At 38.2% G+C, this 12,581-nt stretch overlaps 1 protein-coding gene across 1 annotated transcript in view; it reads right to left on the bottom strand.

Moving 5' to 3' along the window:
* The window catches only part of sem1 (SEM1 26S proteasome subunit), a 239,031-nt gene that overhangs the window by 103,150 nt on the left and 123,300 nt on the right, over positions 1-12,581 (bottom strand). The gene's annotated exons all lie outside the window — the stretch shown is intronic.

Below are 12,581 nucleotides of genomic sequence, written 5' to 3'. Positions count from 1 at the left end.
ATGCATCATTTTTAACTGAGATTTAGCAGTGGGGTATCTCATGAATTTAGGTCATTTATAGAGATATCTAATTAGATTTCTTTTCTTTTTTCCTTTTTTTTTTTTTAAAGCATTTTAACAGTGTTTCTAAGTGCTTGTCAGTATCCTTATGCCTTTGTGATGGCGCAGGATTTTATGTATGTATTGTTGTCGATATGATAGCACAAGAGTTGGGTATATCCTTTTTGTTTTTGTTCTTTTAAACAATCTTTCATAGCCAAACAAGATTACAAACTTTTTACAAGATGTACATTCAAAAGAACATTCAAAAGAAATGGAAGCACAATAAGGACGTCTTTATTATTATGGGTGCTAAACGTTTTTCACTGCTAAGCCACCGTAAATCCTTAGCGAACTGGTGCAAGAGGCTTCTGATTTACCCTAAACATGGTAAAAGTCGCACAAGCGTTTCGATGATCATTTTCTCCCCCGACAACCTTTTTTGTTCCCCATTAGCTGTAAAAGTAACTAGAGATCAGACTTAACTGTGTTCGAGGGGCATTCTGAAAATCACATACTTGATGTTTTTAATGGTGCTGGTCTCAATTGTAAAATCAACGTGTAAAAAATTGGGTGCACTTTTCATCGGAGATAGTTGGTATAAGAATTCTATATATTTTTAGTTTTTGGTCTCAATCAAAGCAAGGAGGCTGGAGGCGTATTAACACTGGTGTAATTGTGTGGAAGTGGCTGTGTGTTCTACCTCTTGTTACCTGTTTAAGTGTTATGGTAACATCAAACCGCTGGCCATTTCCTTATAATTACCCCTGCTATCTACAGTATCTCGTTGGCATAATTTGATTCTTGCGTTGACACTCAAGGTTTTAAAACACTCGGTATGCATGTTGGTGAACCTGCTTTCTTGAATCATGTAGTTGTCCTGTAAAGCGTCATCCATCCATCGGTATCCCCCACATATAGAATGCCAGAGTGCTTTTTTCCGGTTGGGACACTGAGCTGCGTGACCAAATTCTTGCAATAGTTTTATGTTAAGGTAACATATTAAAACTCAATTTTGGCTGTAACAACCAAATTACTTGTTGGGGATAAGTAAAAGTTTAATTTGTACAGTTTTATACATAGCTTTGTCCCTTTATTACTTTTGGAACAGCTGTCGTTTTTGACATCTTTTTATTTCTGACATGTTTTGTCTGCTTCTAGTGTGAATCATTGTAGAGTGCCATCATTGCATACTCTGGAGACAGACAAGATGATGTAACCCGATAATGCTGCCAGGTGGGCTGTTATTAAAAACAATCGTAAAATCATAAGTCAAAAACTAAAACGGATTAGAAAATGTGTATTAAATCTGAATGAATGTTCCATTACTAGGGAATATAAGACTTGTTTTGTTATATGGGTTGTTTCCATATCCCGCAATTATATTCTATTTTCTTTTGAATCCCCTGAAACTAGTTTGAATTAGATGGCGGCAGTTGATGCCGTTTTGTGGTGACGCTAATAGAGGCCCGTCATCTGCTCTGTGCTTCACAATGTGAATGTCCTGGTCTCCTGTGTGCATGTTGGCCTATTGAATGCTGCCATGTAGTTCCATAATCTTCACTCTTCCATTATTCAGCTTGTCACTCAAAGGGATAAAGTAATGTGCATTGTTGTATGTAGTGGTTCTTCAGTGGGGAATATCGTGCTTAATGTATACTCCATCGTACATTGGTATTGCAGCGCGAGTGTGGACGAAGGCCCTCTTGGCGTACATCTGGTCATACTTATGGTCATAAATGTTAGTTCTCAGCCATGGCCATGATGGTGCTGCTCAGTATGCACACAGTAACCGCAGTGGGAGGCTGATAGTCGATGTCCACCTTGAAACCTGTGGGACACCAGTCCTCAAACAAGTGAATGCTCATACATTGAGGAATTATAAGTATGACTAAGGCTTTAGAAAATAAAATCCGCATTTAGTCAATTTCTCGTCGTCTTCGCATTCCTTGAGACCAAACGTAGCAGCTAGCTTAATTTTCGCCAAAATTGAATGAGATATCCCTTTTAACGGATGTGGTTTGCTCTCGTTTATCGTTACTCCTTGTGATTTACCTATACAATACCTAAACGGCACCTTACAATACCAGACATGAATGGCATTGCTTTTCCTGTAAGAAAAAGTATATAGTTTTGCACTAAAATGAAAATAACCTTTGGTGCCGAATTGCGAGTCTAGTGTTCACCAGATTGTAGATGGACAGCATCCCTTTTTTGTTACAAAGGAACGTGAAAGAATGAGATGATGATGCTTGGTTAGAAAGAATGCAGAGATTCCGTCACCTGCAAAGCCAGTGGGATGAATGGAATCTAATTCACATAGCCACACAAATTAACCACTTAAACCCTGTACTTTCCGTCTCCTTTTTTCCCTCTACATCAAATCACTCTCACTGAAAATGGGCGATGGATAAGATTTGCCATTTTCAAAATTGGGACCCCCAGGGTTCATGTGGGTAATCAAGAGGGATTCTACCCAGCCAATAAAGCATGCAGCAGATTAATTCAGAAATAGTCTCATGCCTTTTTTGATGCAGTGAAATTTCCAGTAGGTGGTTGTTGGCTGTTTTCTTAGTGTGGTCATGAGATCAGAATGGTGCTTTTTTGCGAAACAAACGAAACTGACAGGTATTGTGCAGGAGTGAGTAGTTGTGGAAGTTCATATTTCTATTATCCCACTGCTTGTTTTAGATACAATGCCAAAGTTGTGAGTAAGGACAAGAGAAGTGTTCTGAAAGAAGTATGTATGCTATTTCATTGCTCAAGACGGCGATGTTGAAAATTTGACTAGAGCATCATGATTGTGTCACGTAAAACTAGCTACATATCAGATTTAGTAGAAGCTTTTCCTTTGCGTCTGTGGCTGTGCTCTAAATATGTTGTTATTGTGAGCTAAATGGAGAAGTCTGTGGATAAGTGGATTGTTGCCACAGGGAGCTGTGTATATACATATATACACCAGCATGGATGAATGTGTCATTGCTTCACATCGAGATTAGTGTTACCCCATGCATTTCAGGTCATTTTAGAAACGACCATTTTTATTTTGTCGTAACTGTCATTCTAGTCCACCTATGAGTTATTTTGTCTCAGCAAATGTCACATCAGTTCGTCTCTTGTCCCTTATTTTGTGAAATGACCGAAACTAAGTTAAAGGGAGATTTCACTTTCAAAAAAACTTTTGGTAATTTTATCATCTAATCAGGCTTTTATGAATACCCTGAACAGTTTTTAATTAGCTTGATTGAATATTTAGATATTTGATGTAAATGTTACCAGGCCCTCTCCCCACACACCCATTGTAACTTCAAACTTAATTTTAACCATGATAGATTCATTAAAAACACCCATTATTTTTTCTGGTGGCTCATACTACCCTCCTAATACGTGAGCAGGCAGTGTTTTCGATAACATTTTTCATTTATTTTAAAATGAAAAAAGTTATCGAAAAAACACTGCCTGCTTTTAATGAATCTATCATGGTTAAAATGAAGTTTGAAGTTACAATGGGTGTGTATGTGGAGAGAGGCCCTTTCACTGCTCCCTGTTGAAAGTGGAATATCCCTTTAAGTGGAGCGGGCTGGTTTGTCAAACTAAGCATATCTTATATTGTAGACAGATTGAACTTAAAGGCATAGGTCACCCAAAATAATTGCTTTTTTCTATCAGTTACTCACCCCATGGAGACTTGAATTTCTTTGTTTTTGTTGCATTCCTAAACCAATAATTTGGTGACCACTGACCAGCAGCGGTTCCCTATGGTAACACAAAGAGCCTGCTTTGTTCCTTATCAAATTACTGGCTTAGGAATGCAACAAATATCCATGAATTCAAGTACTCCAATCGATATAAAAAAGGTAATTTGGGGGATGAACTATCCCTATAGTTTTATTTTGGCACCCACCTGCAGCAATAGCGTAAACGTATTCTGGCCAGAGCAAACGTTCTTCCTTGGTGTGGCCTGTTCACACCATTATTCTTATGTAATGAGAACGTAAGTCAACATTTTAAATGGAACAAACTAGTCCAGAGCATTATATATATTTCTCTCTATCGTTCCTTTTACTTTTCCAATCTCCCTGAAAGCCTACACATTAATAAAAAAAAGTAATATTTTCTTAGATCAAAATGTAAAGATAAATGTATGTGACGCCTGTGTGTTTAAAATGATATAGATAATTTACCTGGGACTAAACTGTTGTTCAAACCGTTTTTGTTTTATCAACATGGGCAGTGGATTGGATTTGGCCATCTTTAGTGTTATATTTCAGTTTTTCTTTTCTTCTAGCCAACACATTGGGCTAAATGGAGTACACCAATGCATTGTCATTTCGTTATCATTTGATATCCAACGTATTTTGATCTACTTTTTTTTTAGATGGTTCTCTGCATACTGGCCACTACACTTTAGGAGACAAAGTTTCACACTGGTGCAAAGAATGGTCTGCTTTTCTCTTTAGTCAACGTGTGTGAAGCTGTACTATAAGAGCTGTATGTATATATGATGGTTGCTGTGTAGTTTGATCTTTGTTTTTCTCCAGCTTTTGTCTTTGACCTTGTAAATTAACCACTTTCAACCTGACGGCCCTATTTTAGGTATTATCATAGGTAAAAATGGCATATCTACAAGCTTGTTGAATTTTGAAGATTGTAAATAGGGCTTAAGTGGTTAATTCAGGCTATTATGTAGACCTTCAGAAAAGTCATGAAATGACACAACTCGGGACGAAACGTCTTTGGGCATTCATCCCTTGGGTGCATTTGTTCACTTGTGCCCACATTTCAAAATCATAGGTGATGAACATCTTCCTTTCTTCCTTTCCTGATGATACTGCCAAGTAGGTTTTGTCGAGGATGTCAATGATTTCATTAACACTGTTGGCTTTAACAGGCCCTGCTACCTATGATTTCCTGGTAATTATCCTTGTATTTTCCTCTCATCTGGCATAGTTTTATTTGATTGCATTTTCTTTTTCTTATTCAGCTTTTATGCCAATTTCCTTTTCCTAAAACTAAAGAAACTGAAGCTGACTTATGTCTCTCGCTACATAAATGATAAATGATGATACGTTGTGCATTACATTCATCCATTCGCTCGCGCGCGCACACACACACACACACACACACACACACACACACACACACACACACACACACACACACACACACACACACACACACACACACACACACACACACACACACACACACACACACACACACACCGACAGCAGAGCAAACCATGGAAGGCACCGACCTCCTCATTGAGAGCAGGTTGGTGCCTTAGATGTATGTGCATTTAAGCCATAAAAAGAATTGCAACAATTGTATTCATGTTAAATTCAAACACTAAACATTTGTACAATTCGTATTAACTGACAGGTAGTTGTCATTCATGATTTGTTTGCGCAGAAGAAAGAAATCTCAGAATGCAAAAAGAACGACTTTATTTAACGCTGTACATAAAAGAAGAAATATAACTCATTCAGAGCTCCTTAAACCTACACTTGATAATTATCTGTCTGGTGACTAATGATATTGCTGGTAGATTCAATTACATTTTTTTTCTCTTGGCCTTCTTTCTAACTGGGTCCAACTCAAAGCACTTCCAGAGGCGTACGCTCTCTTCTATGGCTACAGCAGAACAGTCCAAGAAGCACGTTTTAGACTTTAGAAAATGATATGGCTACTTCCCCAAGGTATAAAGTACAAATTCAAATAGAACCCTGGCTGCTGCTACTACTGGTTTTGAATCCTACCAGGTATGCAATTGCATTCTTTTGATGTCCTTTCCTTGATGTCTGATGTCCTGAACCACTTAAACCATATACTTAGTTGACAGGAGTTCCCCAGGGTTCTATACTACTCCCCCACCTTTTTCTCTCTACACCAAACTTAGGGCATTTTGTAACATACTGAAAGCGTTTGGTTCTTCGGAAGGACTTGGTTGTTTATTTACCAACTTGGGAAAAACTACCTCAGGAAGGTCTCAGTGTTTGCAGTTGTATTAGCCCTCTTTATGACGGGGATAAAGCTCAATTGTAGCGACCAAATAAGTCAATACTGTGTGTGCATTTTTATTCGTTTTCTTTAGCCACTACAGTGGAAAACATTTAAAAACCTGTTGGCTTTCATTTAGTTTGTAACATTTTATGGGACCAAATTTTGTAATTGGAGCTTATGTCTCAAGTTTTTCAAAACACCGTAATGTACAAATACAATGACACTCAGCTGAATCCTAAGTAGCTACCTAAACTATAGTCTGGATTGTATATATTGATAGACTGGATTGGATATATTGATGAATTTCTGTAATTTTGTGATGGGGTTCCAGGTGATGACGTCTGGTTACAGAATGATTTCTTTCGGTCGCAGTTTGTTTTTAATTTCACCTCCAAAAGTAAAGCATTGTCATAAAAAAAACGACTATTACGATCCGTTTCCTGGCCAATACATACTTGCTTAAAAAATGGACTGATAGTTAAATTCAAAGCAGCTAATAATATCGCCAAAGAACTGCCTCATATTGTGAAAAACAATTTCAATATATTGCATGTGTATGATTCATTTTATATTTAATATATATATTGTTCTGGAGCCCTGTCACGTGGTGTAGTGGAATGTTGAGGTAAAGGAATTGAGACTGGTTCAGGTGAAATGTTTGTAAGTACAGCAATAGTTTTGTGATTGGTGGCTGACTGGCAGTACGTTAGGGCTAGTCCCAGTTGTCCGACGCCCAGTTGTCCGACGCCCGGCGACTGCGAAGTGGACTAACAGGGGCAAATGTACGAACGGGCTCTCCTACCGTACTGAGCCTTTCCAACAGACTGTAAAGCACGCGATCTTCATGGCCTGGGCATAAATATAACTATTGCATTCACCACGGCTTCGTAACTAGCGCAGTGCTCCGCCGGCCGCGCGGCCCTGGCCCAAGGTCCGCTGGCCTTCGCGCCGCTTGCAATGTCGTGGACAATAACTGTGACATATAACCATTGTATTGCTCATCAGTACGGTAGGAGAGCCCGTTCGTACCTTTGCCCCTCTTAGTCCACTCTGGGCGTCGGACAACTGGGCGTCAGACAACTGGGCGTCGGACAACTGGGATTTTCCCGTACGTTACACTGGTTTGTCCTGCAACAGCTTGAGGACACTGTCGGTGAACAATGGACTTGAGGTCAAAAGGACAACAGTTTGCAGGAGGGTAAATTAACCTCATTTAGGCCTAGAATTATTGAATGCTTTAACTATTGAAAAATAGCAGATATACAAGCTCGCAGCGTGGCACTGAGTGCTGCGCTGCGAGCTTGTAGATCTGCTATTTTTGAAAAATCACGTTTGTAACTCAAATATTTGCTTCTGGGGGGTCGGCAGCCAAATACATATAATTCTAGGGGTCCTTGACATGAAAGAGTTTGAGAACCACTGACGCTGAAACGTGTTTTTCAAAAAAACCTTATAGAATCGGGTCAAAATTCAAATGTTCACGATTTTTCAAAAATGGCAGATCTACAAGCTTGTGTGAGCTTGTAGATCTGCTATTTTTTAATAGTTAAAGCATAATAAAATAATAATAGGCAATAATGTGTACCCGGTCTAAATGGCTTGACCTCATTTAGGTTCCAATGTAACCAAGAGCAGGGCAGGTCTTTCTAAGAGATACTTTATTTTTTATTGTAGACTTTGGCACTAGCTTTTCTTTCTACCAGAACATTAGTAATCATCAATTAATTAATAGTGATAGTTGTGTTTATTACCGGATACAGCCACTGCAAGTGATCAAAGCTCTGCCACGTTACCCTTTACTGCAATACTTTTTTTTTTTTTTTTTTTTTTTACTTTACCCTGAAAGAACTCCATACCATGATTAATCAAATCCAATAACAATTATGAGGTTGAGTTGTGTTTTTGCAAGCTATTAATTTACAAAGGGAATATACAAATTTGGACATACTTTGTATAAACGCTGTGGGCTACACAGAATGAAAGGTACATAATGAGGTTGTGTGGCAATTAATTTAAAATTCTTGGCTTGTTTTGAGTTGAAAACATCCAGTATGTCATCGTCTTTATGTGTGCCTTTTCTTTGGATCTCTTCCAGCTCCCCTGACATGTTGGGTTGTCAGTCCTTGATATATTTCAATATGTGGGATTGGTCAACTGTACAGCGCCACATAAAAGAATTTCCACTTTAATTATCATGCAACCTTGAGTGTAGATGCTGCATAGAAGGATCAGTATTTGTGTTTTGCACTTTTCAAAGCAGTCTAAAAGAAATAGCCCATTTGAGGTCGGGCAAAGTAAAAAAAAAAAAAAGAAAGACCTAAAAGACGAGGTATTTTATGCTATCAGTAGGAACTATAAGGAATGATATGATTTTGAAAAGCTTTTCTAAAAGGTAAAGATATATATCTATATATATATTCATGAAGTACCTCATAAGCCTGTTATATGCTGCATTGACTTTTTTCATTTATTCTTTCTTTAGCGTACTTCATTATTGTCCAATAAGTTAATTTCCCCCCCTAACGGAGGTTTGAATGTCACTACAGGCTGTGCATTTTGCCATGACTGCTCAAATGTTATTCAAGTCGTTTAAACACCATTATCAGATTTAATGGAGGACGTTATATCTTGTGGCCAAATGATTACATGCCATTTATGCAATTGTCAAACATAATTGATCTAATCTGAATGTCTCAGTCGCAGCCACATAGTTTATACGTGTTGTTTTTTTTCCTGCATACATTTAGTCTAAAGACAAAAAAAAGTTGGGTTTGAGGCTGTTGACGTACACCAACCTTCCAGTGACACCTTCAATGTGACTGTTGACTCAGGTATTGCCATGAAAGGGCTATATCTGCTTCCCTGTCCCACTGTGTCCACGCACACACACCCCCACACCCGCCCGCCCCTTTGTCTTAATATAGCTTTAGAACCACACGTGAGGTACTGCTTGTCGTCTTAGCATTTTTGGCCTTAAATGTTCCACAAATGTATGCACTAGAAATCCACATTTTCTTATAAAGCTCGACTCCCATGAGACGGGCGTATTATTCATGTCATATGTCATCATTATCTACCTCCTATGAATGTAGGGGTGGTCCTGGAACTTGGTCAACTTTAAAACCATGTTGTATTTTATCCTGCTTATTGTTCGTTTAAGAAAGAGAAACACTGACAATCATCCCTAGGTTCTTTACATTTTCCTACGTTTGAGAAATACAAACCATTTCCCTTTATTTTAGTCAAGCAAACAGTTTCCAGGACACTCCGGTTGACTGTTTATGTTCCTCATCAGTCATTGTTTTTTTGTTTTTGTAATTTTTCTGTCATTGTAAGCCATGATGGAGAAGTGAAGTGACCAAAGTCTCTCTTGGCAAAGGCAGCGCTGCACAGTCCTGTAAACTCAAACCTCCCCCTTAATTTGTGTAATTCGAGTTCAGGCTCTTGAGTTTCTCATTTTTATAACCACACCATGCCAAAACTGAAATTGCCGTCATTCCTTTTATGGTGAGTCTTTTAATGTCGCTGGTTTTAATGACAAATGTGTACTTTGTCACACCCGTGTCGCACGACACAAATGGTGTATTTTCTGAAGAAAGAAAAAAAGGTATTTTCAACGCTTTTTCCGTTAAACGGATCATTTTTGCTGTGCGACATGGTGTGCAACAAAGTATAAGTTAAGACTACGTACTACAGATCCACTGCTAAGCTCCTTGTCCATGTTCACATTTGTTGTAAAGTATATGCGTAAGCTTTGGTTTCTATTTTACATTTCCTTTTTTCTTTGTTTTTGTTAACAATTATGCTTACAAACACGATATGCTGTAAACCCCTGTTAGGAAATAATGTGAATACGTATCACTTAATGTAGTTCACTCTTTGGCTTGACTGTAAGATGCGTTAATAAAGATGTAAAAGTTAATTTACCTTGTGATTGGTTTTCTTTCGTTTGTAATTATTTTGCTTAGAAAATATTTTTATTTTAAACAATGAAGGTAAACTAGAAAAGTGCGCTCCTGAGTGCAGGCCTCCGCCACGCCCCCGGTTGCCTACCCAGGGGCTGCACACTTTGGAAGGCCCTTAATGAACAATTGGAATATGAGAAATCTGAATAAGACTGACCTGAGTGAGTTTGTACTGTTTGCGTTATAGTGATCAAATGTACAATAAAAAGTGAAAAAGTAAAATGATCAATACAGTAGGACATTCACGAATAGTGATTTTTTGGTATTCGAATTCTTCGACCTCAAAGTATTCGAATAGTCGAATATTCAACAGGACTGGCCAAACTGTCAAATATTAAGTAAGCCAGAGGCAAACATTGTGAAAATAGCCTTATGGAACCGAGTCACATTAATACCTACAATTCCAAGTGCTTGTCAGGGTGGGGGTCCCCAGTTCAAATATGTTTACTTTGGGGATCACGGCCTAAAAAGGTTTGAGAAGCCCTGGTATAGAGTATTAACAAATTCATACACCAGGGGCATCGACAACTCATTCTTATGACTTACTATCTAGCCAAGCTTTATAAACTATCTTTTTTAAAGAGAAAAAAATAAATAAAATAAAAAAGCGAATATTCGACTTTGGTGAACAACATCGAATTGTGACTTTGATATTCGAATATTTGGTGAATGCCCTACGATACAGCGTGAGGCCTGTCGAAGGAGGCATGTAGGAAAGGGTACTGGCATCAGTCAGAAGTGTGTAGCCAGTAGGGGCCCTGGGCTTATAAGACCGTCGAGGGGAAGTGTCACATGATGCAGTTGAAATACTGCAGTCTGAAACAATCCACGTTCTCTCACCCCCAAAATTGAAATACAAATTGGCTGTGCACTGCTATGTGTTTGTGCAATGTGCAGGGTCCCAAGAGAAGATTTGTTTTGAACATCTAAATTATTTGTATTCTTCCAAACTTAAAGATCTACAAGCTCATCGCTGAACAGTGTAGATCAGCTATTTTTGAATAGCGAATATAAAAATGTGAGCTGATTTTGATGCTATATTTACAAATTAACAATCACCATTAATTATTCAATGTGACTGTTAACGTTATTGAATGTTGTTCACTGATCACAAAAGGGACTTGTAAGACTGATTAAACTTTATTCACTGTAATATTTTCTGAATGAAATGCAATAACACAAACCGTTGACATGGCTGATGTGAAAACATTATAAAAGACAGGGTTATTTGGAACAAGTGGGACGGCATCAGCGTACATTTTGAATGTAATCTTTTCTTTTTTTTTTTTTTTTCTTCAGTGTTGACTATAATCCAACTTCCTCGCCTATTAAATTATAAATTAAACAATTGAAATGTTGATCAAACGCAATTGAAATGTTGATCAAACGGTGAAATTCAAACTAACAAGAATACAAGTAGGGCTTTGGCATACTGTGATACTGTAGAAAAGGATGTACTGTGTATGGGAACAGGCATTGTGCCACATTCACAATGTAAAACATTGGCTTATGTAGATAAAGGTGAAGCCTGACTTAGACTTCGCTGTATGATGGTGTGTGCGCTGAAAATAGATGATCGAATAGCACAGGGGTAACCAGACTAGGGGTCTGAATCTTCCAGTGCACGGGCATTCCAGCAATGATTAAAATAATTGAAACGTAAATGCAAAACTGCCGATCTACAATCAGCGCACAACAGCATTGTTCGGAGTATAAATGAAGCAATAGGATTCTGTGATTACCCCGTTTTAGACCGACTAGGAGACAACAGGATAAATCAAAACAAAGGATCGTGGGGTGACAAAACGCTATGACAATACAAGAGATTTTACTACACAGATGAAACTAGTGAGACTAGTGTAAAAAATACAATTCAAAAATACATCTAGTCAAAATGAAAGGTTAAAGTGAATTGATCCCAATTACATCCTCAACGAGAAATGTTAACCACTTAAAATCCTATATCATGTGTTGACTGGGGTCCCCCAGGGACATTTAGCAAAGTATTGTTTGTTATGGTGGGTCCAGAATAGGGATGCTAGGGTTCAAGTGGTTAAAGAGCAGGGTCCGTTCCAAGTAGGGATGCACCGATATATCGGCCACACATCGGTATCGGCCGATGTTTGCATTATCGGTCAATATCGGTATCGGCAAATAAAGCTGACATTAGCCGATATTTATCTGTTGATAAGCATACATTTTGCGCTGGCTGTGTTGGTTATCTGCAGTCTACCAAGAGAGTAGATTCTGAACAGTTATTTCTTATTTTGTTGATTTATTTGTTTCCCTGGCCCAAAAGGGGGGGAAAAAAACACCAAAACCAAAATAAACTAATATTGGTATCAGTATCGGCTATCGGCTAAATTGTTATTTTAAACATCGGTATCGGCCAAGAATTTCCATATCGGTGCATCCCTAGTTCCAAGCAATGTTTCCCAGTTCTAATCCAGTGCAACATCCAAGATTAAATAATCTGGGGTCAGCTACTTAAACACAGGACATTTCATTTATAGGATGGGAGAAAAAGAAGAACACGACTTCACAGTTGTAAAAAAAACTAGCTCTTGTGGCTAC

This window comes from Nannobrachium achirus, assembly GCF_963921795.1.
Source record: "Nannobrachium achirus genome assembly, chromosome: 10".
In the NCBI taxonomy this organism is placed as follows: Eukaryota; Metazoa; Chordata; class Actinopteri; order Myctophiformes; family Myctophidae; genus Nannobrachium; species Nannobrachium achirus.
This window is presented reverse-complemented; position numbering and strand designations above follow the sequence as displayed.